Genomic DNA, 13,619 nt, shown 5'->3' with positions numbered 1-13,619 from the left:
CCATTTGAACATACATTTAAAAAAAAATCTAAATGCCGGAAATGCCTTCTGGACAGCTGCCTCCTCTCTAACACAGCTTTTTTTGAAAGATATCATGTAGTAGAACTGCAAAAGTGTTGCTCTCCACTTTCTGGAGGACAGAGTGTTGAAATTAGTGGAATTAGAGTATGATAGCTAACGGGATGGAGAAAACACCTATCTCCGGATTACATCTTCAAACTAAGGGCAACCATGGGATCCATGACAGAGAGGGAGAAGCATCCATCCATGTATACCCGTAAGATAGTCTAGGTAGCTGCATTTTCAGATATTACACGTTTCTAATTTTGTCAGAAAGTCGTTTTCATTTCAAGTTTAAGTGTACTGTTAGCTAGCTAGCTAATGTTAGCTGGCTGGCTCGCTAGCTAACATTACGTGTAGGATCTGTGTAGTAATATTATTTGTATCTCAGAGCCATTTGCTTTGCTAGTTATAGCCTAATGTTAGCTAGCTAACACTGAACCTGGTTGGTTAGCTACCTGCAGATTCATGCAGGGAAGTATAACATCATAATTTGGGGTTATGGTTCATTGTTTAGCTAGCTAGCTAAGCTAGATGTCTTAACAAGAGACTCCACTATGCAAGTAACCATTTCAATAGAATGTGCATGATGTCACTGTGACAACTGTTGATAGACATAGCTGGTACATTTGCTCTGGCTATCTACTCCAATTTCAGAGCACTCTTGTCTGAGTGTGACAGAGCACAGAATAACTGACAAATTTACAAACGCTCAACACCTGTTGTATATGGCCGGTGTCAGTAAACGTTGGCAAAAAAGCGCAATCAAATTGTTGCCAGCCGCACAGTTGCAGTCACTCTGGATAATATAAAAACAGCCTAACCAGCTCTGCTAGGGCGAGTGAAATGGTTAGAGTGAGCTGTTCTCTCATTTGTGTCTGGAAGTAGCTGGCAAGCTAGCCAACGTTAGCCAGTTAGCTTGGGTGCTTGACTGCTGTTGTTCGGACAGAGCGCTTGGATCAACCCTACTCCTCGGCCTCACATGCAAATCCTTAAAGAGAGGGGTGGGGCTAAAGCTTAAGAGGGTGTGAACGATGCTGAATGGGTGTAGACAAAGAAGAGCTCTCCAGTAGGTGTACCAAAACATTCAGGCCATTTATCCTTTTTCTCAAAAGTGAGGTTACAAGTTTATCAATTTTCAAAGCAGAATTACTTTCCCATTCTTCCTTAACTGTAGTCTATGATATACAAATTTCTAGCTTTGAGTCTCTATACTTTTATCCAATGTAAAAAACACGAAAAACGCAGGGATGTCACTAGCTTACCCCAAATTCCCCTGTAGTAAGTAGTGCAAGGGCATTCTGTAGTGTTGACAACATAATGTAAGAACACAGCCCAAGTGGCCAGGTCCACTCTCTCTCTCGCTCTCTCTCTCGCTCTTGCTCTCTCTCAACAGCTCAGGACTGCCTGCCAGGAAGGTTATGTAAAAAATGAGGGGAAAAAAGATAGAACAAACAAAAGCCACAACGAATCAGAAACGCTCTTGATTGTGTGCCGCCGCAGAAATGTGCAAGATGATACAACGTCCAGAATAGGAAGGCACACACAGTGAGAAAGCCTGTGATTGTCTGATAGGAAAATATACAGTTTAATTAAAAATAACCATTCAACATTTAACTAATGGAGAAAAAATATATCAGTTGTGGGGGAAATAATCTCCAATCAAACTAGCACTGTTCCCCATTCACTAGTCATACTGCCACATGACAAAATCTGGAAAGCCTGATCTTGAATATTATTGTATGTGCACAGATAATGTAGAATCAACCTCCATTCAGATTTTCAATCCAACAAATCTCTTGATTGATAGAATTGTTATATTGAAAAGTGGTGGAGATGCATAATGTATACTTTCTAGATATCTCAATGTTCTAGTTGGAATGAAAACATTGTTTGTTCTTTGTTACCAAAAGGTGCTATGTTTTCTATAAATAGTTAGTTTTCTATAAAAAAAGACACTGATCTAACCCTGTCACAGCTATCAAATGCACATCTATGTACTATCAAATGTACCTATCACATGTATCATATACAGTACAGCAATAAACCATTCAACCAATCATGCCAGTCCTTCCTCAATCTCAGGCCTTTTGTGTCAGATCAAAAGGAATGCTTATATCACACCAGAAAATATTATTCCTAAAACAATGGCATGAATGCTATGGAATTTGGCTGAGATCAAAATCAATCATCTTATTTCTGAAACCTCACAACCATCACCATTCATGCCAAACCTTACCCCATTTCAAGTCGTGGCCAAAGATATTGCCACCTTTGCACTTTTTAGTAACTCACAATTTTCCCTAAAAATAAGTTGAAATTTACCAAAGTATTTGTTCTCCACAATTCTTTATTTCACTGTTAAAGTTACAGAGCCTTTGTTTTTGATTCAGAACTTAATATATCTATTTAAATCAGAAAATAAACAGAAATGGCATCGACAACATTATTGACACCCTAGACTTAATATTTGGTAACACAGCCTTTGGTCAAAATAACTGCAATCAAGCACTTCCTATAGCCATCGATGAGCTTCCTGCACCTCTGTACTGGCAGTTTGGCCCACTCCTCTTACGCAAATTGCTCCAGTTCTTCCAGATTTTAAGGGTGACTTCTCCCAACTGCTGTTTTTAGATCTCTCCATAAGTGTGTTTGGAGTCATTACCCTGCTGGAAGATCAATGACCTTTCGACGGAGATCCAGCTTTCTGACACTTGATCTGATATTGCGCTCCAAAATGCCTTGGTATTCTCCTGATTTCATGATGCCATGCACACGTTAAAGGCACCCAGTGCCAGAGGCAGGAAAGCAACCCCAAAACATCACTGAACATCCTCCACGTTTGACTGTAGGGAAGGTGTTCTTTTCTTTGAAGGCGCTATTTCCTTTTCTGTAAATGATGGTGATGGTGTGCTTTACCAAACAGTTATAATTTGGTCTCATCGGTCCACAGGACATTCTCCCAGAATAATTTTGTTCAGGTGTGTTTTGGGAAATTGCAGTCAGGCTTTCTTATGTGTCTCTCTCAGCAGTGGGGTCCTCCTGGGTCTCCAACCATATAACCCCCTTTCAATGAGTTGGCGACGGATGGTGCGAGTTGAATTGTCATACCTTGTGACTGAAGGTCATCTTGAATCTGTGTGGCACTTGAACAAGGTGCTTTTTCCACCATTTGAAAAAAATCCTTCGCTGCTATCTTCCATCAGGTTTTCTCTTGCGGCCACGTCCAGGAAGGTTGGCTACAGTGACTTGAGCCTTAAACTTCCTGACAACATTACGTACAGTGGAAACAGGAACATCAAGGACTATGGAGAAGGACTTATAGCCTTGAGATTGTCCATGCTTGGCTACAATCTTGTGTCTGACCTCCTTGGATAATTCTCTGGTTTTCTTTATTTTCTCTATGCTCTTTGCAGTACACACAGCGACACAAAACAGGAGAATGAGTCCTTTTCTCTATTCAAACTGGTTGAATGAGTGATTTTTATATTGCAGGCACCTGCAACTCACCATAGGTGAGTTCAATTCCAAAGTAAAGGAGAAGCACCGGCTTGAGATCTAATTATTTTGAATACTTCTAAAAGGTGCCAATAATATTGTCCTGGCCATTTTAGGATTTCTTTGTAGAATAAGCTAAGATTTAATACATTATTCAGATTTTTTTGTTTTGTTCAACTGCAAACCAAAGACATACATATGTGGATACCAAAATATTTTTACATTTCAACAGTTTTCTGGAAGAAATAGTGTGTTATTTGATAAAAGTGAATTGTATGGAATTTGACTGCAATCAAAACCCGTTATTATATTTGAGTTGTTCTAATCCTTACGCAACTGCTGTATCTTATGCATGCCAACACCTACAGATGCCCAATCTTGGCCCATCTCAGTCTTATTGTGTCTGATCAAAAGGTCGCTTACTTTTTTTTTTTTCTTCTCCTTTGCACCCCAGTATCTCTACTTGCACATTCATCATCTGCAAATCTATCCCTCAAATGTTTATTGCTAAATTGTAATTATTTCGCCACTATGGCCTATTTATTGCCTTACCTCCCTAATCTTACTACATTTGCACACACTGTATATAGACTTTTCTATTGTGTTATTGACTGTACGTTTGTTTATCCCATGTGTAACTCTGTGTTGTTTGTGTCGCAGTGCTTTGCTCTAACTTGGCCAGGTCGCAGTTGTAAATGAGAACTTGCTCTCAACTAGCCTACCTGGTTAAATAAAGGTAAAATTAAATAAAACATTTAATTAATAAATAAACATACTTTTCTCTCTCTAAAATATGTTTTAGCTGAAGTCAACACCCATTTTCTTATCTGAAATATTCCCCTCTCAGGCCTATTGTGTCTGGTGTGCTTTTAAGCCTTATTGTGTTACATTCAAAGACATTGTTAACCCAGTTAGTGTCCTTGTTAGATATAGAATCCCACCTCGGCAGCAGCCTGCAGTAAGAATGACTGTTGAAAAGACAATTCATTGCTATCTCCCTCATCCCTCTTTCCCTCTCTTCAAACTACTAGCTGTGACAGCCCAGCATGTGTCTCAGGGTTCGCATGTCGCCAGACGGTGGACGCCATTCATGGAGGTATCTCTCAGATTCCCGGCTGGCGCTGGTGCTGGAGTCCCACAACAATGATGGCTGAGATGGTCACTAATGATTAAGAAGGTATTAACTTAGCCTCATTTCAATTGCAATCTATGGGACTGAATGACCAGAATCCTACAGTGTTATCTCTTCATCTAACATTTGACATTTTGACACAAGTTCGACAAGAACTTGTGTCAACTTGAAAGCAAAAAGTTAAAACGGTGTTACTGTAGCTAGCCTCATCTGAACCTCCAGAAAGAACAACGTCCGATGTCTGTCTCTGTATAATGGATGGGTCAATAAAGATGTATTGTAGTATTGAATCTTACTGTCTTAACTGTTTCATCAAGGTGACTCACACCAAGTGTGGTAACATTTTACATTATGACGCATCGGAAATAGGGGGCAATCCCTAGAGAACTGATCCCTTTATATAATATTGCTCTAGAGACATTATGACTAGGGCCCTGTGTTTTGGGCTATCATGTCACATGACCTAGATTTTAACCTCTATTTCTGTTCCAGAAATTAGAATTACACCAAAAATTAAACTAATTGTCTGAGGAAGGGACAGTTTGTTAAAAAAGCTTAAAATCATTTGTGATTTACAGCACCCTACTAGCGTGGAGGGACTGTAAGAAATACCTGGGCATCTCCTCCCAAATATGCTCTCACTCGCCTATAGTAGGCAACCCAGACTTGCCAAAAGCCCTGAGGGATGCCAACTTTAATCTTTGGCATACTCTAGGAATCAGGACCTTTTCAGACCTATTTCATCAGAAGACCACTACACTGAAATCCTTTCAAGAGCTCTGCAGTGAATTCAATGTGCCAAGATCCCATTTTTTTAAATATCTTCAAATTAGACATGTCATCTCCTCATTTACTTCCAAGAGGAGGTTTAGAACTCAGTTGAACGAAGTTGAAACCCTTCTTGTCACAGCACAATCCATTAAAGGCAAAATATCCTATATCTATAGACTCCTTTCTGAGAAAGGAGGCTCCTCCTTTACTCCTTTGAAAATAATCTGGGAAAAGGACCTTGGTCTGACTATCAGTGATGAGTTATGGGCGGAGGTTTGCGACAGGGTATACTGCTCCTCTACTAATGTAAAAATGAAAGAATCGAATTACAAATTTTTGTACAAATTTTTGTACAAATTTTATTACACTCCCTTGAGACTCCATAAAATGAAAACAGACATTTCTCCTAACTGTAAAAGATGTACCTCTGAAAGTGGAACCTATATGCATGTATTTTGGAGCTGTAGAGAGATTGCCAGATTTTGGCAATCTATACATACTGCTGCACAGAAAATACTAGATGTACAGTTTGATATGACCCCGTGTCTCTATCTTCTTAATGCCCAGCAGGACTTTGTTCTTGATCCTGACAGAGAAAATTTGCTCATGACCATTACATACTTTGCTAAGAAATGTATCCTTCTATTGTGGGCCTCTAGTACCTCTCCTACATTTAAAATGTGGATTGACCAGATTGTTGACTTTCTCCCTCTTGAAAAGCTCACTTATGACCTCCACAAGAGACAGCCCAAGTTTGATAGACTCTGGTCTCCACTACTCCACTATATCTCAAATTGGACAGAGTGAATGGGGGGATCGGGGAGGTGAGCAGATGCGTGTTGTGTAAGGTGCTGTAAAATCTAAAAACTAATCATTGGCTCGTCATCTCAGCTAAGGCTGGAAATAGCAAATAAGAACCTTGATAGTGCTGCTGCAAGTTCTACATTTTAAATTTTGTTATAATTATTATTTGTGTGTATGTGTGTATGTATGTATATGTAGGTATGTATATATGTATATATATATATATAATTTTTTTTATTTTTTTTTTATTATTATTATTTATTTTTTTAAGTCTGTCACATCTGTGAATGTGGAATGTGTTTGGTTGGTTGTTTGAAAACTTAATAAAACTTTAAATAAAAAAAAATAAAAAAAGCTTAAAATAAAGGTAAAAATCCAGGTTATGTGACATGATTACGAAAAACAAGGTGGACAATCCCTACACAGTAAGGAACAGTCCCTACAGAATTGAACAATAAGAAACCCTGCTCAACTAACTTACTATACATTACAACAAAATTGCCATACTACAATATACAATGCTGTTACTAAAGTCATTACAGCATTACTACACAGGGATAAGAGAAACCTAATGTACAGAAAAGTATGTTATCCAAAGAGAGCTCACACTGGTCTCCAACTAAATGTTTGTAACTGTGGTTGTGATAGAATAGTCTTTATCTACCTATGCCATGGCTATTTCAATGGAAAAAAAACATGTACTTTTTTGTTATACTTTAGTAGAATCCAGAGGAGAGAGTCCAATATAAATGGGACTGCTTTTTCAAATACTGTATACACTATCTACAGTTTCATGGTCTTGTACTGTACATGGTACAAAATGTCTCCTATATGCTATTGTTTATCGACAGGAGACCAGCACTGTGAACAATGATGATCCTCATGCAAAAAGAGCAGCCAGTAATGTTAGAGACAGTACCACCTGTCCACAGAGACACCTTTACTTAACTCCTGATAGCTCGAAGACAATAGTGACACTACCGCCCACCTCTCTGGGTGTGAGACATACCAGTACCCACAAAACAATTAGAGAGAAAGAGATGGATAACCCCCATGACATAGTTTTACATAACACTGGACAATCTTAAGGGAGGCTATTACATCCTGTGTTATGTCATTGTGTCACAGAGAGAAATTGGTTATGGTTCTATGGGTTCTCTGTACCTTTTCTCTAAATGTTATGCAGCACCTTGATTGTTGAACATGACAAAATTCTTAGCTATAATATCCTGTCACCTTTGTCATACAGAACCATCCTAGTGGGCCATCACGACATTACAAAGTTCCCAACTAGCTGATCTTACATGTACAGTAGGTCTGTAAAAAAAAAGAAATGTGGTAACATACACATGTATACACACTACATTAACAAAAGTATGTGGAAAAAAGTCTGCTCGTCGAACACCTCATTCCAAAATCAAGAGCATTAATATGGAGTTGGTCCCCCCGTTGCTGCTATAACAGCATTAACTCTTCTGGGAAGGCTTTCCACTAGATGCGTGGACTTGCTTCCATTCAACCACAAGAGCATTAGTGAGGTTGGGCCCTGATGTTGCCGGATTAGGCCTGGGGATATAGGGGATGTTGTTCCCACTGTGATGATTAAAACCTACCCAAACCAAAAACCGTGGATTATGGCAGCATTCACGGAAAACTGAAAGCACAACCACATTTAACCATGGCAAGGAGACTGGGAATATGGTTGGGTACAAACAGTCCAGTTATGCCCTCCGTGAGACAATCAATACAGAGACAAAGTGGAGACAAACTGCTCAGACACGAGATGTATGTGGCAAGGTCAACAGGCAATCACAGATTTTACAGGGACACCAGCCACGTCGCGGACACCGACGTCTTGCACCAGGACAAGCTACACCTTCTTTGCCCACTTAGAGGGAAACAGTGCTGCTGACACAGGCCACAATCTCTCCCGTTGACTGTGAGCTCTCGTTCAACGTGGCCGACGTGACTAAAACATTTAAGCGTGTTAACCCTAGCAAGGCTGCCATCCCAGACGGGATCTCTAGCCGTGTCCTCAGAGCATGCGCAGACCAGCTGGCCGGAGTGTTTACGGACATATTCAATCTCTCCCTAGCACAGTCTACTGTCCCCACTTGCTTCAAGATGTCCACCACTGTTCCTGTATCCAAGAAAGCGAAGGTAACTGAACTAAATGTCTATCGCCCCGTAGCACTCACTTCTGTCATCATCATGAAGTGCTTTGAGAGGCTAGTTAAGGATCCTATCACCTCCACCGTACCCGACAACCTAGACCCACTGCAATTTGCATACTGCCCCAATAGATCCACAGATGACGCGATCACACTGCACACTGCCCTATCCCATCTGGACAAGAGGAATACCTATGTAAGAATGATGTTAATTGACTACAGCTTAGCTTTCAACACGATTGTACCCTCCAAGCTCATCACTAAGCTTGGGGTCCTGGGTCTGAATCCCACCCTGTGCAACTGGGTCCTAAACTTCCTGACAGGCCACCCCCAGTACCTCCACCATACTGATCCTCAACAAAGGGGCCCAACAAGGGTGCATACTCAGCCCCCTCCTGTACTCCCTGTTCACCCACGACTGTGTGGCCAAACACGACTCCAACACCATCTTTAAGTTTGCTGACAAAACAACAGTGGTAGGCCTGACCACCGACAACGATGAGACAGCCTATACGGAGGAGGTCAGAGACCTGGCAGTGTGGTGCCAGGACAACAACCTCTCCCTCCATATGAGCAAGACAGGAGCTGATTGTGGACTATAGGAAAAGGAGGGCTGAACAGGCCCCCATTAACATTGAAGGGGCTGAAGTGGAGCATGTTGAGAGTTTCAAGTTCCTTAGTGTCCACATTACCAACAAACAATCATGGTCCAAACACACCAAGACAGTGAAGAGGGCACGACAACACCTTTTCCCCCTCAGGAGACTGAAAAGATTTGGCATGGGTCCCCAGATCCTCAAAAAGTTCTACAGCTGCACCATTGAGAGCATCCTGATAGGTTGCATCACCACCTGGTATGACAACTGCTCGGCATCTGACCGTAAGGCGCTACAGAGGTTAGTGAGTACAGACCAGTGCATCATTGGGGCCAAGCTTCCTGACATCCAGGACCTACATACTAGGCGTTGTCAGAGGAAGGTCCAAAAAGTTTATTTAGTAAATATATTCTTAACTCTATTTCCTGAACTGCATTGCTGGTTGAGGGCTTGTAAGTAAGCATTTCACTGTAAGGTCTACCTGTTGTATTCGGCGCATGTGACAAATACAATTTGATTTGCACAGCAATAGTTAAATAGGATAGACCTTTTACTAGAACACAGTATATATACTGAACAAAAATATAAATGCAACATGCAACAGTTTCAACGATTTTATTGAGTTACAGTTCATATAAGGAAATCAGTCAATTGAAATAAATAAATTAGGCTCTAATCTATGGATTGCACATGACTGGGCAGGGGTGCAGCCATGGGCGGGCATTATATATTTTATTTAACCAGGCAAGTCAGTAAACAACTAATTCTTATTTACAATGACGGCCTAGCCCGTCCAAACCCGGACGATGCTGGGCCAATTATGCACCACCCTATGGGACTCCCAATCACGGCCGGATGTGATGCAGCCTGGATTCAAACCAGGTACTGCAGTGACACCTCTTGCACTGAGATGCAGTGTCTTAGACCACTGCGCCACTCGGGAGCCACTCGGCATAGGCCCACCTACTTGGCAGCAAGGCCCACCCACTGGGGAGCAAGGCCCAGCCAATCAGAATGAGTTTTTCCTCACAAAATGGCTTCAGAAATACTCAATTTCATCAGCTGTCCGGGTTCCTGGTCTCAGATGATCCCACAGGTGAAGAAGCCGGATGTGGAGGTCCTGGGCTTGCGTAGTTACACGTGGTTGCGGTTGTGAGGCCGGTTGGACGTACTACCAAATTCTCTAAAGGCGGCTTATGGTAGAGAAAGGAACATTTAATGGCAACAGCTGTGATGGACATTCCTGCAGTCAACATGCCAATTGCCCGCTCCCTCAAAACTCTGTGGCATTGTGTTGTGTGACAAAACTGCACATTTTATAATGGCATTTTATTGTCCCCAGCACAAGGTGCACCTGTGTAATCATCATGCTGTTTAATCAGCTTCTTGATATGCCACACCTGTCAGGTGGACGGATTATCTTGGCAAAGGAGAAATGTTCACTAACAGGGATGTAAACATATTTGTGCACAAAATTTGAGAGAAATAATATTTTTCTTTATTTGAAAAAATTCTGGAATATTCTATTTCAGGTCTTGAAACACTTAACATCAGTGGAGGCTGCTGAGGGGAGGATGGCTCATAATAACTTCTGGAACAGAGTGAATGATACCATTCAACAGATTCCGATCCAGCCATTACCAAGAGTCTGTTCTCCCCAATATATACAGTGGGGAGAACAAGTATTTGATACACTGCCGATTTTGCAGGTTTTCCTACTTACAAAGCATGTAGAGGTCTGTCATTTTTATCATAGGTACACTTCAACTGTGAGAGACTGAATCTAAAACAAAAATCCAGAAAATCACATTGTATGATTTTTAAGTAATTAATTAGCATTTTATTGCATGACATAAGTATTTGATACATCAGAAAAGCAGAACTTAATATTTAGTACAGAAACCTTTGTTTGCAATTACAGAGATCATACGTTTCCTGTAGTTCTTGACCAGGTTTGCACACACTGCAGCAGGGATTTTGGCCCACTCCTCCATACAGACCTTCTCCAGATCCTTCAGGTTTCGGGGCTGTCGCTGGGCAATACGGACTTTCAGCTCCCTCCAAAGATTTTCTATTGGGTTCAGGTCTGGAGACTGGCTAGGCCACTCCGGGACCTTGAGATGCTTCTTACGGAGCCACTCCTTAGTTGCCCTGGCTGTGTGTTGCGGGTCGTTGTCATGCTGGAAGACCCAGCCACGACCCATCTTCAATGCTCTTACTGAGGGAAGGAGGTTGTTGGCCAAGATCTCGCGATACATGGCCCCATCCATCCTCCCCTCAATACGGTGCAGTCGTCCTGTCCCCTTTGCAGAAAAGCATCCCCAAAGAATGATGTTTCCACCTCCATGCTTCACGATTGGGATGGTGTTCTTGGGGCTGTACTCATCCTTCTTCTTCCTCCAAACACGGCGAGTGGAGTTTAGACCAAAAAGCTCTATTTTTGTCTCATCAGACCACATGACCTTCACCCATTCCTCCTCTGGATCATCCAGATGGTCATTGGCAAACTTCAGACGGGCCTGGACATGCGCTGGCTTGAGCAGGGGGACCTTGCGTGCGCTGCAGTATTTTAATCCATGACGGCGTAATGTGTTACTAATGGTTTTCTTTGAGACTGTGGTCCCAGCTCTCTTCAGGTCATTGACCAGGTCCTGCCGTGTAGTTCTGGGCTGATCCCTCACCTTCCTCATGATCATTGATGCCCCACGAGGTGAGATCTTGCATGGAGCCCCAGACCGAGGGTGATTGACCGTCATCTTGAACTTCTTCCATTTTCTAATAATTGCGCCAACAGTTGTTGCCTTCTCACCAAGCTGCTTGCCTATTGTCCTGTAGCCCATCCCAGCCTTGTGCAGGTCTACAATTTTATCCCTGATGTCCTTACACAGCTTTCTGGTCTTGGCCATTGTGGAGAGGTTGGAGTCTGTTTGATTGAGTGTGTGGACAGGTGTCTTTTATACAGGTAATGAGTTCAAACAGGTGCAGTTAATACAGGTAATGAGTGGAGAACAGGAGGGCTTCTTAAAGTAAAACTAACAGGTCTGTGAGAGCCGGAATTCTTACTGGTTGGTAGGTGATCAAATACTTATGTCATGCAATAAAATGCAAATGAATTACTTAAAAATCATACAATGTGATTTTCTGGATTTTTGTTTTAGATTCCGCCTCTCACAGTTGAAGTGTACCTATGATAAAAATTACAGACCTCTACATGCTTTGTAAGTAGGAAAACCTGCAAAATCGGCAGTGTATCAAATACTTGTTCTCCCCACTGTATATACACTCTGGGCTCCGACATTGCTTGTCCTAATATATCTTTATTTCTTAATTCCATACTTTAACTTTTGATAACCTTGTGTATTGTTGGATATTACTGCACTGTTGGAGCTAGGAATACAAGCATTTTGCTACATCCGCAACATCTACTAAATGTATTTTTTATTTAACATTTAACTAGGCAAGTCAGTTAAGAACAAATTCTTATTTACAATGACAGCCTAACCCGGCCAAACCCTAACCCATTTTGCTACATCCGCAACATCTACTAAATGTATTTTTTATTTAACATTTAACTAGGCAAGTCAGTTAAGAACAAATTCTTATTTATAATGACGGCCTACCCCGGCCAAACCCTAACCCGGACGACGCTGGGCCAATTGTGCACAGCCCTATGGGACTCCCAATCACGGCCGGTTGTGATACAGCCTGGAATTGAACCAGGGTCTGTAGTGACGCCTCTATCACTGAGATGCAGCGCCTTAGACTGCTGCACTCAATGAACAGGATGCGGTAACATACAGTACACAGGAGGCCAGGCCTCTGTCTTTTTGTCTGTGTGTGTGTCTCTCTATCGTTCTGTCTGTCTCTCACCCTATCTCTGTCTGTCTCTCTTTCTCTCTCTCCGATTCTCTCTTTGGTGCCAGCTGTCTGCCACACGTGAACAGGTAGAGATGGGAATGAGAGAGGGAGCGGCCCAAGGACACCCTGATAACAAAGAGGAGTGTGCAAAACCACACTCTTTCTCTCTTTTTCTCTCTCTTTCCTCAAACATAAAATTGTACTGAATCACAAGTGGACACAATCATATTCACTCTGTATTTTATGTTTTTACATCATCAAATGTTGTGTGTAAGGCTTGGTTCTAAGTAGTTTATTTCACCAGGCTAATGGAGTTTGTTGGTGTAATTACCAGAGTAGCCTAGATAGAAGACAGTCATTCTCCACATAATTTCCTTGTTAGCTCAAACTCCCTCCAGTGGCTAAACAAGATACAGTACATACTCCCCTGGAGGACTTGGCACAATGGAATTGAAAAGATATGTAGCATACCTCAGGGGATTTAATCCATTCAATATCACAGGAAGTATTTTTCCCACATATTTATGCAATCCCAGGTATCATGTTATATGTTCCTGCTGGTCTGGACATATTCTCATGTGAAAAATGTAATAGTGCAATACCTGTGTTATTCTACTCCCATAACTCAAAGCATGCACAAAGACCTATTTATGACAGACAGTTGTCTTCAAAGCATGCACAAAGACCTATTTATGACAGACAGTTGTCTTCAAAGCATGCACAAAGACC

Source organism: Salvelinus alpinus, chromosome 1 (assembly GCF_045679555.1).
Source record: "Salvelinus alpinus chromosome 1, SLU_Salpinus.1, whole genome shotgun sequence".
In the NCBI taxonomy this organism is placed as follows: domain Eukaryota; kingdom Metazoa; phylum Chordata; class Actinopteri; order Salmoniformes; family Salmonidae; genus Salvelinus; species Salvelinus alpinus.
Note: the sequence above shows the minus strand (reverse complement) of the source record.